The sequence below is a fragment of the Chiloscyllium plagiosum genome, chromosome 16, assembly GCF_004010195.1.
Source record: "Chiloscyllium plagiosum isolate BGI_BamShark_2017 chromosome 16, ASM401019v2, whole genome shotgun sequence".
NCBI classification, from domain to species: domain Eukaryota; kingdom Metazoa; phylum Chordata; class Chondrichthyes; order Orectolobiformes; family Hemiscylliidae; genus Chiloscyllium; species Chiloscyllium plagiosum.
In genome coordinates, this window is record NC_057725.1 from 24561778 (window position 1) to 24585124 (window position 23347).

At 40.4% G+C, this 23347-nt stretch overlaps 1 protein-coding gene across 3 annotated transcripts in view; it reads left to right on the top strand.

The window, feature by feature from the left end:
- The window catches only part of LOC122557702 (doublecortin domain-containing protein 1-like), a 544701-nt gene that overhangs the window by 170289 nt on the left and 351065 nt on the right, over positions 1 to 23347 (top strand). The window lies entirely within an intron of this gene.

The window sequence follows — 23347 nt, forward strand, 5'->3', positions numbered from 1 at the left end:
ATGTATCATTTTCAGGAAAACTCATTATAACAGTTTAAAAAAAATCTTAATGTGGTCATTAGAATAAAATAAATCGTTCCTTATATAGTTCTATTTGATTCCCAATTGAGATAATTAATGCTCTATTCCATTACTTCAGCATGCTATTGTGTGCTCAATCCTATCGAATATCTAACTACTTCTCCAACATAATTTCTGATTTTCCCTGGATTAGGATTTTCATTCATTTCAGGTAAAACCACAGTTGAGCAATCTTTGGAGCTTATTTACTCACCAAATAAATTCAGCCAGAGCCAAAATAGGGATAACAAATAACATTAATTAAGCTAAGCAAAAGCAAATAGACACTCATATTTTAATCTAGTTAAGTAGTTAGGCATAAAAAATACACAACCACTGTTCTCAGATATTCCAAAATGCTTCACATATCATGAAATTATTTTGAAGTGAAATCTCTTGATATATAGACTAACAGATCTGAGCATTATATTTTGAAGCAGTTATTCTATACCCAGGCTATGAATTGCCTATAATAAATGTAGAATAGAAGTGATTTAGATACTAGATGAGGTCTGTGAAGCAGTGCAAATATAACAGGATATAAATCATTGCAATATATACCAATTTTAGGTTAGAAATTTAGTATATATGCCTCAAAACTTTTCGGAAAAATGTAGCAATTATAATTCAGTCTCAATAGATGGTTGCAAAGGAAATTAGTCTCATACTTATAAGTCAAGATTTGCTTTACCCTCCCTCCAGGCATTTATAGCAGACAGCTAAATTCTCATTAGCATCAAAAAAACAAAATGTGTGTGAATTCTGTTACCTATTTATGTGCTTTTACAGTACAATTTCTATTTTTTTAAATGATCTCCTGCTAAGTTTTCACAATCCATTAGTTCTTGGATCAACATCAGAAGGAATGACAGACCAAACTGAAATTCCTGTAAGACACAGATGTCAGGATCAAAAGTCAGAGACATTCTGAAAACAGCAGGGAAGCATGCTTGCTGGACCTTAATCGTAACAATTAGTATCTGCCATGTGACAATCCCCTTTCCATTTATATTTCTGTAAGACCAAGCATGCTGAAAAGACACAGTGTGTTTTCTTCAGTTGAATTAAAGTTTCATTTACTGGTGGACTGATGACTGCCTCTTGACTTATACAAGTGACTTCTACTTTTCTGTCAATACTCTGAGTGTCGTGATGAAGTTATTTCTTCACCCATTACTCACTGCTCATGATATTTGTTGTGCGAATACCATTACGTTCCTGTTAATCACAGTCATGTGGATAACTAGTTGTGACAATACTTGCTACATGAAAATCACCTAGCAACCTCTCTGGCCATCTTCATGATCTTCTCTGCCTCCGCTTTACAAGAAAATACAAACCTACGAATAATTTGATTATAATTTCAACTTGAGGAAATTATAATTTGTTTTTTTGCATTGTTTAGGTTGACAATGCACATAAAATTTTCATATATGGGGTCCTTCTATAAGAGCCAGGAGCACAAAAGTTGAGGGAATAAATTGCTTTGAATTTTCTTCTCTAGTCATCAGAAATCTGGTGATAATGTTATCACATAGTAGCTTACATGGAGAAGACTGTCTTAGTAATTAGTTGAAAGAATTGAGTAAAGTGAAGGAATAAAGTGGACCTTAGGCATGAGTAAGGGCAACCTTTCTCAAAGTATTGTATCTCCATAACACATTAACAAAGTAAGTGCCTTAAAGGACATTTTAAACTGGCCAGTGTAATGACCGAATGGTAAGATTTTCCACAGCCTTGTTTGTGGAATAGGAAGTAAGCCATGGCTGAAAAAATATTGGAGAGATGCCTAAGAATGGTACTCCAATGCAGTGTTGTAATCAGGGATATTTTCCAGTGATGGGACCAAGATAGACAGCCCTCTTACTCATGAAAGAAAGTAGTTTGGTGAAGCCTTGGGAGCTGAAGGCTCTATCCTGAAAGAAGGTGCTGCAGGCAAAGGAGGCTCCCATAATCCTTGCATTGGCTATCTGGAGGAACATAGGCAGAAGTGGGTATTGCAGATGCTGGAGATTAGAGTCAAGATCCGAGTGATTCCTGATGAAGTGCTTTTGCCTGAACAATCAATTTTCCTGCTCCTCAGATGCTGCCTGATCAATCTGGGGCACATACTTTCTTGAGTTATATTGAGAGCATCCCACGCAGACCCATCTCCTATCCTTGTAGCCCTGCAGTTCCCATGGCAAATCCATCAAGCCTGAACAATGCTGGACACTGTGGAAAATTTACCATGTCCAATCCACCTAACCTGCACATCTTTGAACTGTGGGAGGAAGCTGGAGCACCTGGTGGAAACCTGGAGTACCCAGAGGAAACCCATGCCGATACGGGGAGAATTTGCAAACTCCACATAGACATCGCCCAAGGATGGAATCAAACCCACGTCCTGGCACTGTGAAGCAGCAGTGCTAACCACTGAGTGACCATGCCACCCCTTTTGGGAATTATCTCATTGAAATTGCTCAGCCAATCTTCCTGCGGGTAAATACAGGTTTGAATTCCGCATTCATCCCAAGATTGGAGTCCTGAAGCTCACAGGAAAATCCTGTCCAATAACTTCATCTATGGATCAGACATTCTGACTTAGCTCAAGCTGATGCGATTGGTAGTTATTAGGGACTTCTTGGAAATGGATTTGGACAAGACCAATTTATTTCCTAACAGATGTAGCTTCACTAATGAAAAAAATTTTGTTGATTGGCACTAAACTGTTAATTTTGTTTTAGAGAGCCCACAAGAATTGCTGGTTCAAAGTAACCAACTCATGTTTTATGCCATCCTGATACTGACAAAGCAATGACATTCATTAAGTTGATGGTCACAACTAGTCCCATTACCCCACAATAGATATTAAAACCAACAAATTAAGTTATTAGGCTGCGAATATGCCATCAACCTCCATTTAATAAAATGCAATGTTGAGCCAGTACTGTAGTAAGATCTGACTAATATGACTGAGTCACAATCATCCATTTGAATGTAGGAGATTTTTATTTCATCAAACCTCTGGCCATAATGAGTATTCTATTTAAAAGCATTGCAGGATATTTCTCAGCTGAAATAAAGAGATATGATTGTATAATTGTGTGATTCACCAGTGGAGAATTGAGTGATTGATTCCACTAACATATCGGTTTTTGTGCTATCAGATATTGGCAGCAGGAACCGTAAAAAACATTTATTCTTTTTTTGTGAGTGTGGAGTTTGAAAGATCAGTCTTGGATGCTGTGTGAGATTTTCATTCTTTCTCTACAAGTGACTCTTCTGTAAATGTCAGAACACAAAAGTCATGAACCGCTTGTTCACCTCTCCCAGGAGATTACATGGCTGCAGATGGCCAGGAAGTGTCTAGTCATGATGCTCCAGGTCGTCTGCAAGTGGGGCAGAGCTTGATGAACTGACTAGTCTTTTCCAGTTCATTAATTTTATAGGTTCATATGTTTAATGAACAGCCATGTAAAGTGGGAATTAAAAAGAACTGAAAACTTTTAATGACTTCTAATAGTTCCTTCCGAATGAATAACATGAAGATGTGAATTACTACAGGTGTTATTGTCATGTCATGTTTCTCTCTCTCTCTGCTATTATCATGGAAGTACAGATTTGACCTGTTGATATCTCCATTTTGAAAGGTAATCAACTTTTGCTGTGGCTGGCAGTAAATTCTTCCCTCTAACTACTTTAATGGGGAGTTCACCTAATGCTGAGCTTAGTACACCATTCAGATAATGCCCTTGCTAACTCAAAGCTCCAGTCTGTGGTAATCTGAATGCTTTTTTCTTTCTGAACTAGGTCTTTAGAATTTTAATTTCTATGGTTTTGCAAAGATGTGAATGTTATAAATAAAAATGAAGAGTTTGCATTTTTATAATATTTGTCACAACCTCAAAATGTTCTAAAGCACTTCACAGATAATGAGCTACAAATTTTAACTGGTAAGTATGACAGCTATGTTGAACACTGCTTAGAACACAAATGTTGTAAGAGAGAAGAAAAAAATATGTTTATATGATCATAAGTTAAAGATGTTGAGGGAAAGTTCACATTCGATCATTTCCCTTTTGAAGTTTAGTCAGAATTTTCTATCCTAACAAGGATTGGAAGTAGTTATATACAGCACAATGCCAAAAGAAATTGAGATGAATAGTTCCGTGGTGTTGGTTTGGAGAACAATGTTGACTTGAACACTAGGCCTATTCCCCTTCTATTCTACGAATGGGATCTTGTGCCTCCAAATGTACAAGTTAAAAAGAGATCAGTTCAATAATGTCTCCAAAAATGCAGATTCCTTCAGAAATCTTACTATATATAACTTAGATTATGTGTTGAAGCTCTACAGTTGGACTAAAGACCACAACCTTTAACTTAAAGACAAGAGATGTACCATTTCAGGCAAGAAGTGCTACTAGCACAATATCCACATCGGATAGGATGTAACTCCCCATTCCTCTCTGCCATCCTGGGATCATAGGCAGTACGTGTATAATTGGGTGGGAAGGTCAAGAGATCGCCATCTTTCAAACTCCACCATGATCATATCAAGGATGGTTTGAGATAAATGTTCACCCAAGAACCTCATCACACTGCTGCTGACATTGGAAAGGTTGTACATTGAATACATTAGTTGGCAGATAAATTCCGGAGGTTTCATTGAAGGCAAGCGCCACCCTTCACTACAACCTTCCCACCCACCACCCTCGCCTTGGCGTATCAGATAGCTCTGGTGAACTTGCCCCGATCACCTATCTTCTGTGCTGGCCAGGCTGCAGTCCCACAAGTAGCCATTGCTTCTGGTGGTATTGCTAAATGCTGATTGGACAACAGTACTTGGGAAGCGGCATCTTCAGTTTTAAAAGTTCAGGACTTTGAGGGCAGGCAGATAATAAGCTGACTGACCTTTAACCCAATCATCACTTTTGAACAAGGTTGGAGTGGGCTTGCCGCTGGCTTTCTGGACAATGTATCTGACGAATGAGGTAGATATCAAATTTATCGCATTGTGCAACTAACTTACAAAAACACAAATGCAATAATGACTCAATTCCCCCTCTTGCTATTTATTAGGGTTGAAAGCAAGACACAGACTCCAAAGGCGAATTTGGTTGAAGTGTTGTGCAAATTTACTGTGTGAGCACAGACCCATCTGTGTTGTGTGAACTGCACAGTAGTCAATGTGTGTCTGTGGGATTTTTTTATGCATAATTATTGGGGAGGAGGGTATATTTTCTGTTGGTGCCTGGCACAATGATGTGACATGAGAGGCGATAGCTGGCAACAGAGCAGTGCTGTTGGGCATCGATGCAAGGTGTCTCATGCTGTTGTCTAGGAGATTAATTTACCAGCTGTTCTGAGGAAACATCCCAATCTGTGCCATGCACTAAATATCATCTGGCAGTAAGGAGTGAAACCATCTTTTTTATTCAAAATAAAATTAATCAAAATTCAAGTTTCAGAATATCAATGTGAATGTCTTTCTCTTACGAATGTGAGATTTATTTCCAAGAGCAGAGATAGACTGTTTAGAAGTTTTCCAAACAGACAAATCTCTAAATTTTTAAATACCTTGCCTGCAATGGTAGAATGGTGTAGAATGTGCCTGCCTGTCACTCTCCAGCCATCCCATTTTGCAGGGATCACAACTGGACAATTTTATACAACAGAACTAGTGAAATACCATGAAAAAAAAGCCTGTGAGTGCCTGCTGGGTTTTTTTCTGACCTTGAGATAACCTGGAGACGTTGTTGAGATAATAAGGAGAGGAGCCAATTCTCTGCTAATCTAGAGAAGCAACAATAATTAGCCTTTTATTGACCTCCAAACACTTTCCCACAGAAAGTACCTGAACAGGGGCCTTCAAGAGATTAACAGCTAAACACTGTAACCATAGAACAGATCCTAAACTACCTGTGAGCAATGCCAAAGAATATAAACTAATGTAATATATACAGGTTCACAAAAAAGTAATTTATATGATTTTAATAAATTTCTTTCATTTATTTTGTAATCCCATTTCTTCCTGAAGACATTTTCATTTTACATGTTAAACATCTGTCCATGATATTCAAACTGAAAAGTAACAATTTTACTTGCTCACATATTTTTCATATCTCTGCACTGTAGTTTTTATTGACAGGGCAATGTCTACATTGGCATCCCCCCACTCCTAGTTACAAATGCTGAAGAATGTATTTAGTATACACTAATGTCTGATAATCGATATATGCCATAGATTTTTTCCTTTGATCATATTAAAATTGATTAGTATTGTCTTCTAGATAATAGCAATTTAAATCTTTTAAAAGAACAAATATAAACATCTGATGGTTTTCTTTAAAATTCAATGGTGATATCTTCCTTTTGTGGTCCTAAACCACATTTCTATAGTGAAACAAACTTCAAAGCCAAGATGACAAGCATGGAATTACATATTCAGGAAAAATACTATGGCCATTGTATTTTTAAGTACCACATGCTGAATTTACCTTTTATAGATATTTTATTGTGGAATTCAGTAATAAAATAAAGCAGTTTGAATCAGTGGGAAATGAGTTCTTTTGATTGCCACTTTAGTGACATGAGTTGAATTGCCTTAATGGTTCTTAAGATTCTTCAATGAAAGAACTTGTGGCACAACAGTTACAGCGATCCTTCAGCTAGGACTAAAGACCACTTAGCATTTAATAGGTTGATTGATATACTTGTGGTACAATGCATTTGCCAGTAAAAAGCAAGGCAAGATAAACAGCACTTTGTCCTCTAATCCTTCATGTGATCCTCTGTTTAATTTCTTACACTTTAGCCATCAAAATACAGCGTAATTCTTGGCTTTAAAGGGTATAATTGAATGTCTACAAGAAAGATTTTTTTTCTGTACTAGTTATATTTGTTTATGTGGCTCTTGTTTAAATTTATTCACCGTATTTATTTTGTGAGTGCTCCATAATCAACCAAATCATTCAGAATTAAAAACAGGATTCTGTTTATCTTCAAGTTTTTATGAATATTTTCTCCAGTTCATACTGCACTTTATGGGTGCAATTGAAAACATTCAGTTAGACAATGATGCTGAGACAAGGATCTGTTGAAATATAGATTTTAAATGATTACTGTCTCAGTATAAATTTCTTGTTGTAACTTGTCAACTTTAACCATCAGTTTCTTTTATATTAGCTTTAGTCAGTCCTTCTTAAGGATAAGAAATCATGGCTGTTTCTTGACAGTGGTACTTTAACGGTGTAGCATGATTATTTAAATGCCCATACACATTTTTAAACCACAATAAAAACATTTTAATGCTTCAGAACGCCCATCAATAAGGGGCATTAGATAGTAAAGAAGTATGATTTGTACCTGAAGGGTTTCATTGTTAATAGAAATTTAGAAAGTGGGAGCAGGAGCAGTCCATTTGGTCCTTTGAGCTCACTATACATTTAAAGCAATCATGGCTGATCCTATATCTCAATACCATGCATCTGCTCTCTCCATACAACTTGACACCTTTGGCTTTTAGAAGTGTGTCTACCTCTTTCTCAAATATGTTAGTTTTTTGGTCTCAAAAACAGAAACTGCTGGAAAAGCGTTCTTTCTGTGTTCTGAGGAAGGGTCACCGGACCCAAAACTTTAACTTTGATTCCTCTTCACAGATGTTGCCAGACTTGCCGAGCTTTTCCAGCAACTTCTGTTTTTGTTTCTGATTTACAGCATTGGCAATTCTTTTGGTTTTTATTGGCTGTATTTGGCCTCCATAGCTTCCTGCCGTATAGAATTCCACTGTTTCACCACCCTGAGTGAAGAAATCTCTCTTTCTTTTAGTCCAAAGTGGCTTACTACAAATCCTGATACTGTGACCCTTGTCTTGGACCACCCCCAGTCAAGGGAAACACCATCCCTCCATCCATTTTGTACTGGTCTGTCACATTATCAGGTAAAGACAACCCAAGGTAAGTTGAGAAACCTGTGTACCTGGGACTTTATAAACTCAGTCAGAACTCTTGATATTGAAAGGAGAGTACAGTCTGAGGTGAAATATGAAGTGAAAACCTTCTTTGAGATGTGGTGCTGCTGTAGCAAACTAAGAAAGTCTATAAAAATATAATTTGTCTCATAAGGTTTTTCAATGAATAAAAAATATTGCATTGTAAGAGAATCCTGTCAGAGATCTTAAATTTACAAGTAGCTTTTCAGGATATTACAAAGACCCAACAATAGCACTGTATTAAATTGGAATTGGTGAAATGTATTGTATTGTTGTTAGTAATATCAGACTTGATGTTCAGTAGACAGAATAGTCTCAATTTCGCCTTTGTATTAGAGTTTGTTATTTAAAAATGAAATGACATATTCAGTACTGGGAAATGGAAGTCTTTTCAGGCATCCATTATCAATGTAGTCAGGTATAACAAAACTGTTTCCCAACAAAACATCCCAATCTCAGAATAGCGCCACCTATTGTACCAGAGAACTATTTTTCCAAATTCTAAATTCATAAAATTGGGCTTACTTGAATGACATTGCTAATTCTTGCCAAATTGGTGACAGTTGTGAATTATAGCTCTTTACCCATTATAATATGGTTTAAGACAATCAAGTACAATGCACATAAGATTATTACTCCCAGCAGACAGTGGTGCTAACATGATTATTTCATTCAACAGTCTTGAGTAATTCCGTGTAGCGAGCCCAAGGCAGGGGTAAACTATTCATGCTATTTAGATCCTTTAAATTTCCTTGTTGAATTATTTATTTTCCACGAGTCTACATCATAGCAGCACCATGGTCGTTAGAGTGTTGACTCTTTAATGTGTAATGTGCAAATCGCACAAATATTTCCTGACCTCGGCTATATCATTGATTAGAAATGATGAACAAAACCAAATGCTTTTTTCCATAGGAGGATTAGAAGCCAATTGATTCAAGTTATTGTTACTGGTGGCTAACCAAAGGAGATTGTATTAGCAGGAAGAATTCGAACAACTTCCTTGTTCATCCACTCAGCTCAGGAACAAACATAACTTAGAAAAGCCAAGTGAGAAAGGGCAAATTTTGTGCTATACAAAACGGAATAAGAGAGTCCCGATCTTAACTTGATCTTCTCAATGGGAACAGGACTGATTAATCTTGGATTCTCATTTTACACTCAACCCAAGTTTATGATTCATGGATTTGTGGTGAATAAAATCAGATGAATGTGTAGCAGGTGCTCCATTTTAATACCTCTTTGCACTGCCTCAGGAAAGCAACCAATATAATCAAAAACCTCCCCCCACCTCAGTTGTATTCTCTTCCATCCTTTTTTATAGCAGAAACTATAAAAGTTTGAATACGTGTATTCAAGAACAACTTCTTCCCTGCTGTTATCAGATGTTTGAATGGACCTCTTGAATGTTAATTCTGATCTCTCTCTCTCTCTCTCTCTGTCCCCACCTTCTCTGTGACTGTATTCTGCACTCTGTTCAGCTAGCCTGATGCACTTTGTATGGTACAATCTGCCTGTACTGCATGCAAAACTACACTTTTCACTGTATTGCAGTACATGTGACAACAATAAAAAATTAAAACTTTAATTTATAGCTGGGTTATGGTGGGGGGCACTGAGGGGTTTGGGTAGACAGGGGTTTGCCCCATCTCTTTGCATTGTTCTTCTTCTTGAAACACAATTTCACTTGCTTATGCCCCACTAGTAGTTAAAGCTATATAACCTATTATTTCATGCTTCAATGACCCAAGACCTGATTATGAAAGAAGCAACCGGAAATAGCAAGCTGGTGGAATCATGCATATCTGCACTTCTGGCAGAGACAAATCAGCTCATGAGTTCTCATTCTTTTAAACCACATTGATAATGAAGGCACATATTTTGCATGTTCAAATGTCAACATCACAGGCAGAGGTTACAAAATCATTAATTGATTTGATCTCAAGATATCTTTGTAGTGACAATCAGTCTGATTCTCCTTAATCCAGCTAAGTATGAAAGCTCGCTGTGAAACTTTGCTGATGGTTTTTTCTACATGATATTGAAGCAAATACGTTTTCCTTTCCTCATTGGATTTCACAAATAATAACCATTTGGTGCACATTAAATGGAGGAATCAATTGCATTGAGAAGAAAATATCATCTAAATATATTCTTTAGTTGTGATGCTATGAACTTAATGCTTTCCTATTCAGTTTGCAAATGGAGCCAATTTTAAACTTGAGGCAATAGATTGTCTTAATCAAAAATCTTGGATTTTTGGATAATGGTTTGGCTCATTTACATTGTGGTTACATTTAACTTATGGAAACCCTTTTTATCATGAGCCAAAACCTCAGTACAGATCACTGGAGCCGTTAGGAACACACAACTGTATCTGCTGTATCTAGCTGTGTGCATATTTAATTAAATGTTCATCCATCAGTATTAATGTTCCTGATTCTGTTACCCTGATTTTGAGATCTGAGCTGATGTTAACATTAGACAAGTCATATTTCAGAATGAAACCTGGCTGATTACAGTCTAACTTTGACCTCTGCTGTTTAAAAAAGACAGCAATTACTGAACAATTCATGCAAGTCTGACATTTTACTTTTAACACAAATAATTTATTAAGCAAGAAAATACATGAACTGTATTACACCAGTATACTAGACAAAAAGGCTGTAAAAGTTTAATTACAAATACTGGATAAGGAATCAAACTTGCACTATTCCTTTTAGCCCAGCAAAATCCTCTGCAAGAATTTACAATTGTCTCCACTCTAAGGCTTATTTTTCAGACTGGTAAACTTGTTTCTTTCCTGTGATTTTATGCAATTTCAACAAAATGCTTTGTCTTCAGCAAGTATCTCTGTCGTAAACACTGAAAACAAACTGCAAATGAAACTCACTATAACTTAAGCTTCTGAGTAAACACATGAGTTTTGCAAATTCAGAATTCAGCAGTCTTGCAGGATTTCTTATGAGACAGTTTAACACTCCTGCCTTAACAAGCTGTTACACACTCTGACTGTCTCCCTTCTGGATTTGATTGTGCCCAAAATTCAGCACTGTCAGTTTTGCGAGTGTCATGGAGGATTTTTCTCTATGAGCACCTGTGAAGTATTTCATCCAATTGTCCACAGCTCAGCTCACTGTGTATGCACCATGTCCTTGCAGAGCTGCAGTTGTGCTATGGTGAGCACTCACCATCAGCAGATGTACTTGACGTTGCAGGGACCTCCTGGGGTTCGTGCCACCAGCGCCACATTTAAATGCCTTCTGCTACTAGGTCAAATGGTGCCAGCCAGGAATAGTGCTTCACAGTACATGTGGTGGGAGGGAAATGAAAGTTTCTGAAGGAAGGTGGCATGGGCAATACTTCGTCGGAAATAGAACCTCACAATTGTAAGGGTTTTGTCTTTTTATATCATCACTTGACTGATCAATTATCATAACCATCACAGCTGCCTGAACGAAGTAACATAGACGACTCATCCTTACCATCACGCTGTGTTAGAACCCTGTCTGAAGGAGGACTACTCTTTCACAAACACTCAGCACAGCGTAACATCTTGTTATTGCTCAATTTAGGAGTAACGTGTGTTGGAGAGCCTTCAAACAGCTGAAAGCATTAACACTTATTAAAATTATTTAATGGATGGCACAGTGACTGAGTGGTTAGCACTGCCTCACAAGTGCCAAGGAGCCAGGCTCGATTCCAGCCTCGGGTGACTGTCTGTGTGGAGTTTGCACATTCTCCCTGTGTCTGCTTGGGTTTCCTCCGGGTGCTCTGGTTTATTCCCACAGTCCGAAGATATGCAGGCTGGGTGAATTGGCCATGCTAAATTGCCAATAGTGTTCAGGGATGTGTAGGCTAAGTGCATTAGTCAGGGGAAATGTAGAACAGTAGGGGAATAGGTCTGGGTGGGATATTCTCCAGAGGGTGGGTGTGGACTTGTTTGGCCAAATGGCCTGTTTCCACACTGTAGGGATTTTATGATGATTCTATTATTGAACAACAGGATATGCAAAGAGAAAGCTAACAGAACAGCAGCATTTGCTTGTGGGAATAAACAGAAGTAATAATTTCCAGTCAATGAATGATGACCTCACCCAACTCACATCTATTGGAAATGGGTGTTAACTCAGATCTGACTGTCTTGTTTACACTACTTTGTTATGGCGAAGGTAATTTTCCTTCTCCTCAGATGACTGCTGCCCCTCTCCCAGCTCTTGATCATCCATTACATCCTCTTGCCTTCTGTAGTTGTGTTGGGATTGTGTGGCATATTCAGTCTGCGGCGTACTGCAAGTTCCTATTGACCAATCCAAGCATCAGAATTTCATCTTTGGGAGTCCTGAGGTCTGCTCTGTGATGGCCCTGGTAGATGAATAGCTCACATTGTATCTACACTTGACGTCAGCCAGGAGGTTGAGTAAGAGAGTTATCAGTCATTGTACAAAGGTTAGCCCATGTCTCCCAATGACCAGCCTTCGTAAGGCACCCAGTCCCAATATAAAACAGAAACATAACAGTCTCTCAAGAATATTGACAACTTTTAGGGTATTTGGCACAGATGTGGTACTGATGAAGCCTCTTCTGTTGATGATGTCTAACACATGATGATATGGTGTTTTAAACCATGTGTAAAGTCTATAATGCCCTGTATGTGGTGGAAGCTAAGTTGACAGATCCTACTGCCTACGTTGCAGCATGAACCTCAACATGCGAAAACAAGATGAAACGATATGCTCTGGCACAAATGATATCAGTTACAGCCTTGCTACATTTGTGTGTTGTGGATTGAGAGCTCCCACGTAGGTCTATAGTGAATCATTGGAAGCACTGTTACCTTGATGGCCAATAGAATAGATGGTCACCCACTCCTTCAGGTCACAGGTCCAGACCCAATAGATGACACAGTTCTAGGATGGTGTGCTTGGACATCCTCAGTCTGCACCTCACTCATCTGGAGAAAATGGCATCAGGGTTGCTAGATGCTAGTCTGCCTGTCCTTCCTTTGCATCCTGAGGAGACCTTCAGCTGTGGCATCTTCATGTCCAGGCTGTTCAGCAATCGTTGGGTGTTGCTGCTAGTCTTCAGCTTGTGTTGTGGAGAAAATATAGAGAACCAGCAGGAGACGCAGAGAGTTCTTCAAGAAGTAGGTCTTTTATTTGCAAACAAAAATCCGTGACACTGAGAAAGCAGATTCTCGAATGCCCCCAAACCTCAGGGTCCATGGATTTTTATATTTTTTTAATCATGTTTCTGTTAGCTTATCAGCATGTCCAACGATATTAATCAAAGTACCTCACTCTAGCTACACAATAAACCAGTGATGTTAGTTCCCATTATCTCTTTAGTTGTACATTCTACTTAATGTTATTCTAATGTCACAGTTAGATATTTATTGCCAACTCTGCTACAATGGTCTTTCATTCCAGAGGAGAAAGTGAGGACTGCAGATGCTGGAGATCAGAGCTGAAAATGTATTGCTGTTCTTTCATTCCAGACCCTACTTAATATTTTCCCAATGTCATGATTAGATATTTATTATCACTTCTGCTATAGTGATCTTCCATTGCAGACTAACCTATCATGATAAATATTTAGCTGTTCCATCTATTACAATAGTCTCCTGTCTCAAGCTGACTCTACTAACTATTAATAAGATATTTTAATGTCATGTCCCAAATATTTACAGTCCCAACCCTGTCATAATAACACTTAACAGAGAAACTTGCTTTATTACTAATATTATCTCATCATGCCATAGTGACCTTTCAAGCCTTAACCTTACTCTGCTCATTGGTGTAAGAATGTTCCACTCTGGTTATCCCATCCTGCCTTCCACAGACCACAGATTGCCAGTTGTCTTCATGCTTTAACCCTTCAATTTTCCATTTTCTCCCCTTTGAGACCTATTGGTCTCACCCAGAGAAAGAAGACAATAAGCTCAACCTCTCTTGTGCCCAATACAAACAATGTAGGTCCCAACATGGACTAAATAATTTTCAGAGTCTGAGATTTAAAGGGTTCTTCCTCCATTCCTGGGATCCCTTGGGCCAAAATCCTGTCCTCCAATAACCAGAACAGGAATAAAGACCCAAGATCCCTCACAATCTAGGACCCACATGTTCTTCAGAAGCATCATCGACGTGGACATATTCCTTGCCTTGTGGCGGTTGTCACTTCATAATAGTACAGTGGTGGGGTTCCCTCAGAGGAGTAAGCACTTCCTGGGGTAGCTGAAATGACCACAAGTTTCCGTGTAGTGACGCGAACTAAAAAGGACTTAATAAAAGGTAAAGCACAGCAAAAGACAAAGGCGACAACAAGCAAAATCACACCTACAATAAGACCAATCTTAACAAACCATACTCCCCAAGACTCTAATATATTATTCAGCCAATCAAAAGCCTGATGACCACGCCCCGCATTGTCTTTTAGCTCCCGTGTTAGATTCTTTAGTTTTTCCATTGCTTTAGTAAAGGATCCCCCAGGGCGAGTGTTGTTAAATATAAAGGTACAGCAATGTTCCCCAAACATCACACAAACCCCACCTTTCTCTGCCAGTATCCAATCTAAGGCCTGTCTGTTTTGCCATGTCATTTTAATAGCAGCATCCAATTGTTCTCCCAAGGCCACATCGTCAGTATACTTGATAAATCTCTGCTGGTTATAATAAATGTAATTAATCCATTCAGCATTCTTGCTAATCGCTTTCATTGGGATAAGAGCTTCCCAGCCCACAGCAATCTCATTGCGAGCCTTAAACTCATTAGAAATACCTCTTGGCGATCCGAAGCTATCAATCGGAATTATCGGATCAGAGACATACCATCGCTTAGTTCAGCGCAAAGCTGACTGTGACATCACATCAAACTGCACATGTGATGATATAACTACCTTGTGTAGGAGCATTACACGGGCACAGCTGCCACTCCAGTCAGCAGGCAGCGATCCTCCTTTTTTATCACACAGGCACCAAGTATCTGCCAGTGGGACGCGTTGAGAATTTAAAACAGCCCCAAATGTGCTATCCACCTCGAGTTCAATTGTATTCCTGCAAAGACCCTTAAAATAGCCTACTGGTGTGGAGCCATTTCGCTTAAAGCATTCAAAACTCAACCCTTCCCGTATCCTGAAAGCAACCACGGGGATCGTGCAATTAGTTTTACTCGGGCGCCACACCATCGTTGGAGTTGCTGCCAGCCCACATCATCCTGCTGATAGAACTTAGAGGTCTGAAGAAGGAGGCACCAGAACGGGCAATGGGATTGCCTGTAAGCTGATGAATCATCTGGATTAAGAGGTCGGCTAGAGTGCCTTTGAGTACAGGTGGTCAAGTTATAAGGCATAGGGGCAACATAGTATGAGGGGGTTGCCTTAGTACACAAGAAACGGCGCTGTCTAGCCACCATTACAGCTGTATAGTTTGCCCATTGACACCAGTGATTGTCACGGGCGCGTACCCATGTTAGGGCAGCAAGGTCGGCACTTCTAATGCATCTTTGCCTCCCAGCCTGAATGACCCTGGCATTACCAGTCCAGCTCTGCCAAATTAATGGTCTCCACATCTGAGTGTGTAGGCCTGGCATCAGAGAGGAGAGTATTGGGGCAAGCCGCATGTCTTCCCCATCCCAGTGCCAGGAGAACTATGCCCCTCATCTCCATCACAATAATTTCTAGAATGATCAGTATCCCCAAGAACTTCACCTGTACCTTGTTCAGAACCCTGCTGAGGGGTACTAGCCTCCTGTGTGCCCTGCCCGTTCCACATTCCTCGGCCTCAGCTCCACTTACTTCAGTGTTAGAGTTAGTTTGTGCTGTTAGGAGAGCTTTAGTACAATGATTAAGGTGGTACCATGTGTGTTGCCCTTCCACTTGGATGGTGGTAGGTGATGCCTTAGTCACTATGAAAGGTCCCTCATTCCAGTGTCTTCAAAAAACCGGCACATCCACCCAATCCCCGGCTGTAATAGGTCCTTCCTCATTGACAGGTGTCGGTTCCCTTTGTGTTTCCTGCAGGTGGATAGTCTCATGTATCATGTAGTTAGCTGCTGCATATATTGCTTAAGTTCTAGGCTTAACCGCTCCAAGTTAGACCCTTCATATGGGCCTCTCCACCTGGGCACTGGCATAGGTCTATCTGTGAGCATCTCATGCGGTGTTAGATTGGTCATGTGATTAGTCTGCATGCAATAACTCATTAGCGTCAGCAGCAGCGCATCAACCCAATTAAGGTTGTTTAATTTGTTTAATTTGGCTTTCAGTCCCATTAATCCTTTCCAACATACCCTATGACTGGAAATGATACATGCACCCAAACCTCTGTTTGATTCTCAAAGACTGCAGCACCAGCTTAACTACTTTCTGAATGAAGGTATACCCATTGTCTGAACTAATTTCCGATAATATACCAAACCTTGGGATGACTTCATTCATCAGAAATTTCACTACAGTCCCAGCTCCTGGTTTCAACTTTATTTCCACTGGGCTAACTGATTTCACTCTCATCACATCTGTATCATGCTGTGACCTCAAAGTAGCTAGTAATGCATCCAATCACTCATTACCATGTTGATCACCTTCCTCCACTGTCACTGGCATGCTCCGCTGGGGTGTTACCTTGACTTCCTTCGGATTCCCTGTCATGTTGCAGCATGCTAGGATTTTAATATAGCTGCCATCCCTGGATTCTCAAACCCCTGTCGTTCCCTGTTTCTACATGCCTGGCCATAGGTCCTAAGTCTTTAGAATGATCTCCCTTATTTACCAGTAAGGTTACATGTGGTGTGGCACCTGATTCACTATGCCACTTTTCCAAGAACACATTTCTCTCTAATTGCAGGATCACTCCCTGCTCCCCTAATACTATTGCTTTACTTCTCAAATGTTGTGGAGCAGTGACTTCCTGCTGCCACTGCCGCTCTAATACCTCATCCTGAGATGCATCAAATATCACTGTACAATGCAGCTCAGACTTAAGTGGTCTTGCTTTAGTCAACATCGTCAAAACTTCTGCTTCCCACTTCCCCCAAATGTTTTGAATATCACTTGCTATATCCCCTATCCAATAAACATTAACATCTTTTACTTCTTGCATCACTAATTGTGTATTGGCCTTTTCTATGACCAAGCCCTGCTGTGTGCACTCCAATCTTACCTCTAACTGTAGTAAAGCATTGCTACCTAACAAGTTAATTGGCGTCTCTTTAGACACTAATATTGGCAGAACTATCTACCTACCTTCCATTTCTAATCTTACTGGAGCTGTAAATCTGGTTAATTGTGATTTCCCTGAGAACCCTATACTTTTAACAAATTTACTTGACATGGGAAGGTGAGAGGCATACCACAGCTGTACACAAGTGTCTGTCGCTCCAGTATCTATCATCACCGGTGTCTGCCGCCCTTCTATATTAACTTATATTACTGGTTCTTGATCAGCCTCCCATGCTACAACAGAGTAGTGCCCCCTCCCACCCAGGTCCTCAGGGCAAACCTAACACATCCCATACGGGTTAACAGGTCCTGCTAGGCCTGTAGGTGTCTGGGAAGTGGCCACTGAGGATTCCTGCCGTCGTGGCCCGCTGTAGGGCAGAGAGGGCCCGGTCCAATAAGGGCAATTCCTCCTAAAGTGGCTTGGTTGATGGCATCCCCAGCACATCATTTCTGGCCCCTCTTGAGCCTGATTATTTATCATGTACCTTAGTCCCCCTTTCCTATGTCCCTGTCCTTGGGGACTGCAGTTCTGTTTCGGTTGTTGTTTAAATCTGCCCTGCCCCGGATACATCACTTCCAGGAAAGCTTCTCTAAAAACCTCCATTGTTGGCATGGGACTTTCTGGCCCCTGTCTGGCTACCTGATAGGAACCCCCTTGCGCTGGCACTTGGTTCACGCCAGTGTTGATTACTGTGTCGGTTCTTACTGGCAACACCTTTTTAGCCTTCTCTTTTTCTTTCTTTTTAAGTTCTTCGAGCTGCATTTGCGCCAGCTTCTTTTGCACCTCCTCCTGCTGTTCAGACAGTTTCTCCTTTGTCTTTTCGAAACCTTTCAACTGCATGAGCTACATGATCTCTCAATTGCTTGTGGCTCATCGATGATGTCAGACCCACCACCTCCTCCAGCCTTGACCTGACTTGGGAGGGCATTGCCTCAATGATAGAATTTTGGAACATTGTGGTCAGCAACTGATTAGTCTCTATGTCTTGCTATATTTCCAGCCTCCAAGTCGGCTGGAAATATAACTGTTTTTCCAAGTAGGCAGCCAGGTTTTCACTTTCTCCCAGTGGATCCCCTCTCAGAGCCTGGGGGTCCATTTTGGTTGGGTAACAGTCTCTTAAGGCCTGCCATACATTCTGTCTCAGTTGATCAAACCCTACCCCATCAATCATTGGATTGTCTGCCGCATTTTTCAGATGGGCTCGGACCATTATTTCCTTTAACTTTGGGAGTCCTACCAACCACACCAACAGTACCTTCAAGTCTCCTATAGCCAGCAATCATCCTGTGGTTTCATCTTCAAAAGCCCTGATCCACTTTCCCGCTCCCTCATGTAAACTGGGCAGCGCATTCTTCGGCCCTTCCAGATCCTGAGTTCCCCAAAGAATGTATTGTGGGTTTCTCCCCTCTTTTATAAGAAGTGGTAGCATCCTTCCCTGTTGGCCCTTTTTCCCTTTACTGACACTACTTCTCAATAAATCCCCCTCGGGCTCTGAGTCCGATGCTATTTCTAATTCCTTCCATTCTTTAGGTACTGGGGCCCTTTTCTTTCCTTGTCTCTCATCATCCTTTTGCTTGCTTTCCATCACTTTCACTGCTTTTCTCTTCAGCCCTTCTTTCATATCGCAATGAGTATTCCTCAATTGCCTTTTGTTCCCTTAGCCCACGCAGCACACTAATTCATGTTTCAGCTCTTCTTCCTCTCGTTGTATAGCTTCTATTTGCTCCTGCCTGTCCCTTTTCTCTCTTTCTCTTTCCCTCGGTTCATTTTTGTCTTCCGCACTTGCATCCTATTCTAACTGTCCCTCTATTTCTACTGTTCCCTTTATTACTGGACACTGCTTCAATGCCTCTTCATTTGAGTAGGGAGGAGATCTATTCAACTCCTCCACATCTGGGTATGGGGGTTGGTGGGGGAGGGGGGGGGAGCTGATTCCTGCTGTTCTGTTTCCCGTAACTGCTCAGCTTGTTCTTTTGCAGCTTTCCTCGTCACCACAGGTGCCTGACAAGTTACCTTCAGTTCCTCACCCTCCTTCCTGAAAAGTTTCAGTATTTCCATCTCCTGATCCCTTTTTTGGTTTCTATTTTTAGATTTATCTTTCAGCTTATAGTTCTTAATTAATCCTTCCATCTTATTGCACATATCTTTTGGCCATTTAGTCAATAAATCCTTAGTTCTTTTTTCCCATTTCTCAAAAATGTTTACAATATCATTTCTTGCCACTGGAAATTTCTTACTCAGTACCTCAACTGCTGTCCCTTTATCCATCCTACGATATATTTCAGTCCAACTAATGTATTATCTTTGCTCTCATAAATCACTTCCTCATACCATTCAAGTCCAGCAGGGCTTTGTTCAATAGTATAAGCAATTCCTAACTTTATAACTTGCAATTGTCCCTTACCAATCTATCAATTTCTAAACGTCCTCAATTGCAGCTAGTTAATACAAACAACCTATTCTCATTCATTCAACCTAAACCAATCTAACACTGCACCTTCAAAATACACCAATCACTAACGGTTTCTTGAGAAATTTCTCTCTCAAAAAAAATCTTAAATTCTTACAGTGCAAAATAAAATCAAAATACTCCTGGATCTTGAGCTCCAGGGAAAACACAATCATTTAACCACCACAAACAATTATGCATACAAATCAGATCACAATGATTAAACTATGAACTCTCTCTCTTACACACACACACACACACCCTGCAAACATATCACCTGATGAAGGAGCGTCGCTCCGAAAGCTAGTGTGCTTCCAATTAAACCTGTTGGACTATAACCTGGTTTTGTGTGATTTTTAACTTTGTACACCCCAGTCCAACACCGGCATCTCCAAATCATGACTACTATGACTATTGTCTGCTATTTTACTTTTAATCATCCATTACCAATCTGCCAGCTTTCTAAACAGGTCTATCAGCGCTTCCAGTAAAACAATTTCCCATTATTTATTCCGTACTATCTATCTATAGGGTCTTATATTTCTGCCCTATCTATTTATAGGGTCTTATATCTCTGTCCTATCTATCTTTAGAGTCTTATTTTTAGATTAGATTACTTACAGTGTGGAAACAGGCCCTTCGGCCCAACAAGTCCACACCGACCCACCAAAGTGCAACCCACCCAGACCCATTCCCCTACATTTACTCCTTCACCTAACACTACGGGCAATTTAGCATTGCCAATTCACCTAACCTGCATATTTTTGGACTGCGGGAGGAAACAGGAGCACCCAGAGGAAACCCACATAGACATGGGGAGAATGTGCAAACTCCACACAGTCAGTCGCCTGAGGCGGGAATTGAACCCAGGTCTCTGACGCTGTAAGGCAGCAGTGCTAACCACTGTGCCACCATGCCACCCACATCTGCCCTATCTTTCTATATATAGGGTCTTATATTTCTGCCCTATCTTATATACACCATGTGGACATTTTACTCAAACAATTGCTACTTTTCTATTCTTACTCACCCCTTACCCCACTGCGCAGTTTTCTTGACCAATTCTCCACGTTTCCTTCAGCAGCAATTTACCCCTCGCCTTTGGATCTTGGATTGGAGAGACCCTCCGGCAGGTTCCCGCACCTCTGAGTCCCCAAGGACCACTCGAAGCCAACAGAATATAGTCCAAATTCACAGCAAAAATGCTAACTTCTTTTTTGTTGGGTACCCTTATTCTGTCAGTCTCGGGAGTGCCCCTGGTGGACGAAGAAGTGCCCTGTTACTGCCGCCCTCTGTTCAGGTGGGTCTCTGCATGACCCTGCTCGCAGCGCCAAATTTGTTGTGGAGAAAATATAGAGAACCACCAAGAGACACAGAGAGTTCTTCAAGACGTGGGTCTTTTATTTGCAAATAAAAAACTGTGACACTGAGAAAGCAGATTCTCGAATGCCCCCAAACCTCAGCGTCTGTGGATTTTTATATCTTTTTTATCATGTTTCTGTTAGCTTATCAGCATGTCCAACGATATTAATCAAAGTACCTCACTCTAGCTACACAATACACCAGTGATGTTAGTTCCCATTATCTCTTTAGTTGTACATTCTACTTAATGTTATTCTAATGTCACGGTTAGATATTTATTGTTAACCCTGCTACAATGGTCTTTCATTCCATACCCTACTTAGTATTTTCCCAATGTCATGATTAGATATTTATTATCACTTCTGCTATAGTGATCTTCCATTGCAGACTAACCTATCATGATAGATATTTAGCTGTTTCATCTATTACAATAGTCTCCTGTCTCAAGTTGACTCTACTAACTATTAATAAGATATTTTAATGTCATGTCCCAAATATTTACAGTCCCAATCCTGTCATAATAACACTTAACATAGAAACTTGCTTTATTACTAATGTTATCTCATCACGCTATAGTGACCTTTCAGCCTTAACCTTATGCTGCTAATTGGTGTAAGAATGTTCCACTATAGTTATCCCATCCTGCCTTCCACAGAACACAGATTGCCAGTGGTCTTCATGCTTTAAACTTTCCCATGCTTTCATGTTCTTTATTTTCCATATTTTTGCTGGTCTTCAGCTTGCTGGAGCATTTGTTCCTCCTCAATTTCTTTGTGCCTTTATTGCAGCATGGCCACAGTGACACCAACTCCTGCTGTAACTGAATCCCATTGGTTATTGTTCCAATAAATATCAGAAACAGACCAGTTCCTCAGTAACATAAGTAGTTGGCGTTCACAATACACACAAATGACAATTTAGCATAGTCCTCAATACAATGGGAAATGGAAAGTCCTTGACAGAGAAGGTCACAAAATGGCTGTTCATGGATCTCTGACACATTGGACCTTATTCCCATGTATGCAGCACAAGCCATGTCACACAAGTACAATAATAGGAGGATAAGCGATAACTGTGGTAGGATTACTGAAACCTTATTCCATCTGACCAACTGGATCCCCAAGAAAGGCAGCATTGCATATAACAGCATGGCGTCAAATACTTACAGTGCAAGGTGAAGAGGAAATCAACTCCATACCTTTGTTCGGTTTTAGCAGACATCGGATTGCCTTTGTGAATTATGGCCTGAAGTTAGACGTTTTTTAAGTCACCTATGATTCATTCTGCTTCACAGAGATGAATATGATAAATCATAGTTGGATGCTATATGGTTTACATGGTACAGTGCTATGATTATATACATTTTTTACTGGGTACCTGATTAATTCAATTGACCCTTGAAGGGCCTTACACCACTCATAAGCAGAGCCTCCACCCTCAGATCGATAAAAAAACTTTGTTCTGCCACCTCCAGGCGCGGTGACAGTAATTTTCCATTTCCATTGCACATTTGAGATTTGGTTAAGGATGGAAGGGAATACAGGTCAGAAAGTGTGTCTCAGAAGGTTCAGCCTACCATCTAGGTTATTCTCAAACCTTCATGTTCCTTTGTTCTGTGCTCTCTCTGTTGCTCACATCAGTTCTGAGTTTCTTTTCAGTCTCTATATCACCACGTTCCCTCTTGAGCTTCGGGCCTACTGCATTATTATGACAACTGTGTGATGCACTGCAGTCTTGCCAAAGCCAGGGTGATGTTGACTGACAATGATACCCACACTGGTAATAATCTATCTCCTCAAATTTAGTCTTCCCTTTTATGTGTTACGTTCCAATGTGTCATAATTATTGTCCCCTTGGTATCCCAGCATAGTGCCTCCAGTCCCCAGCATTGATTTCCTTCATTAGCTCATCAAAGCAGTGGCCCCTGATAACTCTTCTTGTCTATTATTGAGCTGACACCCAGAATTGACCATTCTGACTGATGACTAACCAGACTCTTGAAGGATACCTGTGCAGCTCCCTGACTGATTTACCACTAATCCTTGAACTGGTTATGCTGGAGCTACTGGACTGACTATGGCCTAATTCCTGGATAATGATATGGAACCCTTATCCCTGACCGCCCTAAACAGCTAACTATCAGGACCCCACCTCCCATCACCAAACCATCATCTCCCAGACCATACATAACCTCATCACCTCAGGAGATCTCCCACCCACAGCTTCCAACCTCATAGTCCGGGAACCCCGCACTGCCCGGTTCTATCTCCTTCCCAAGATCCATAAG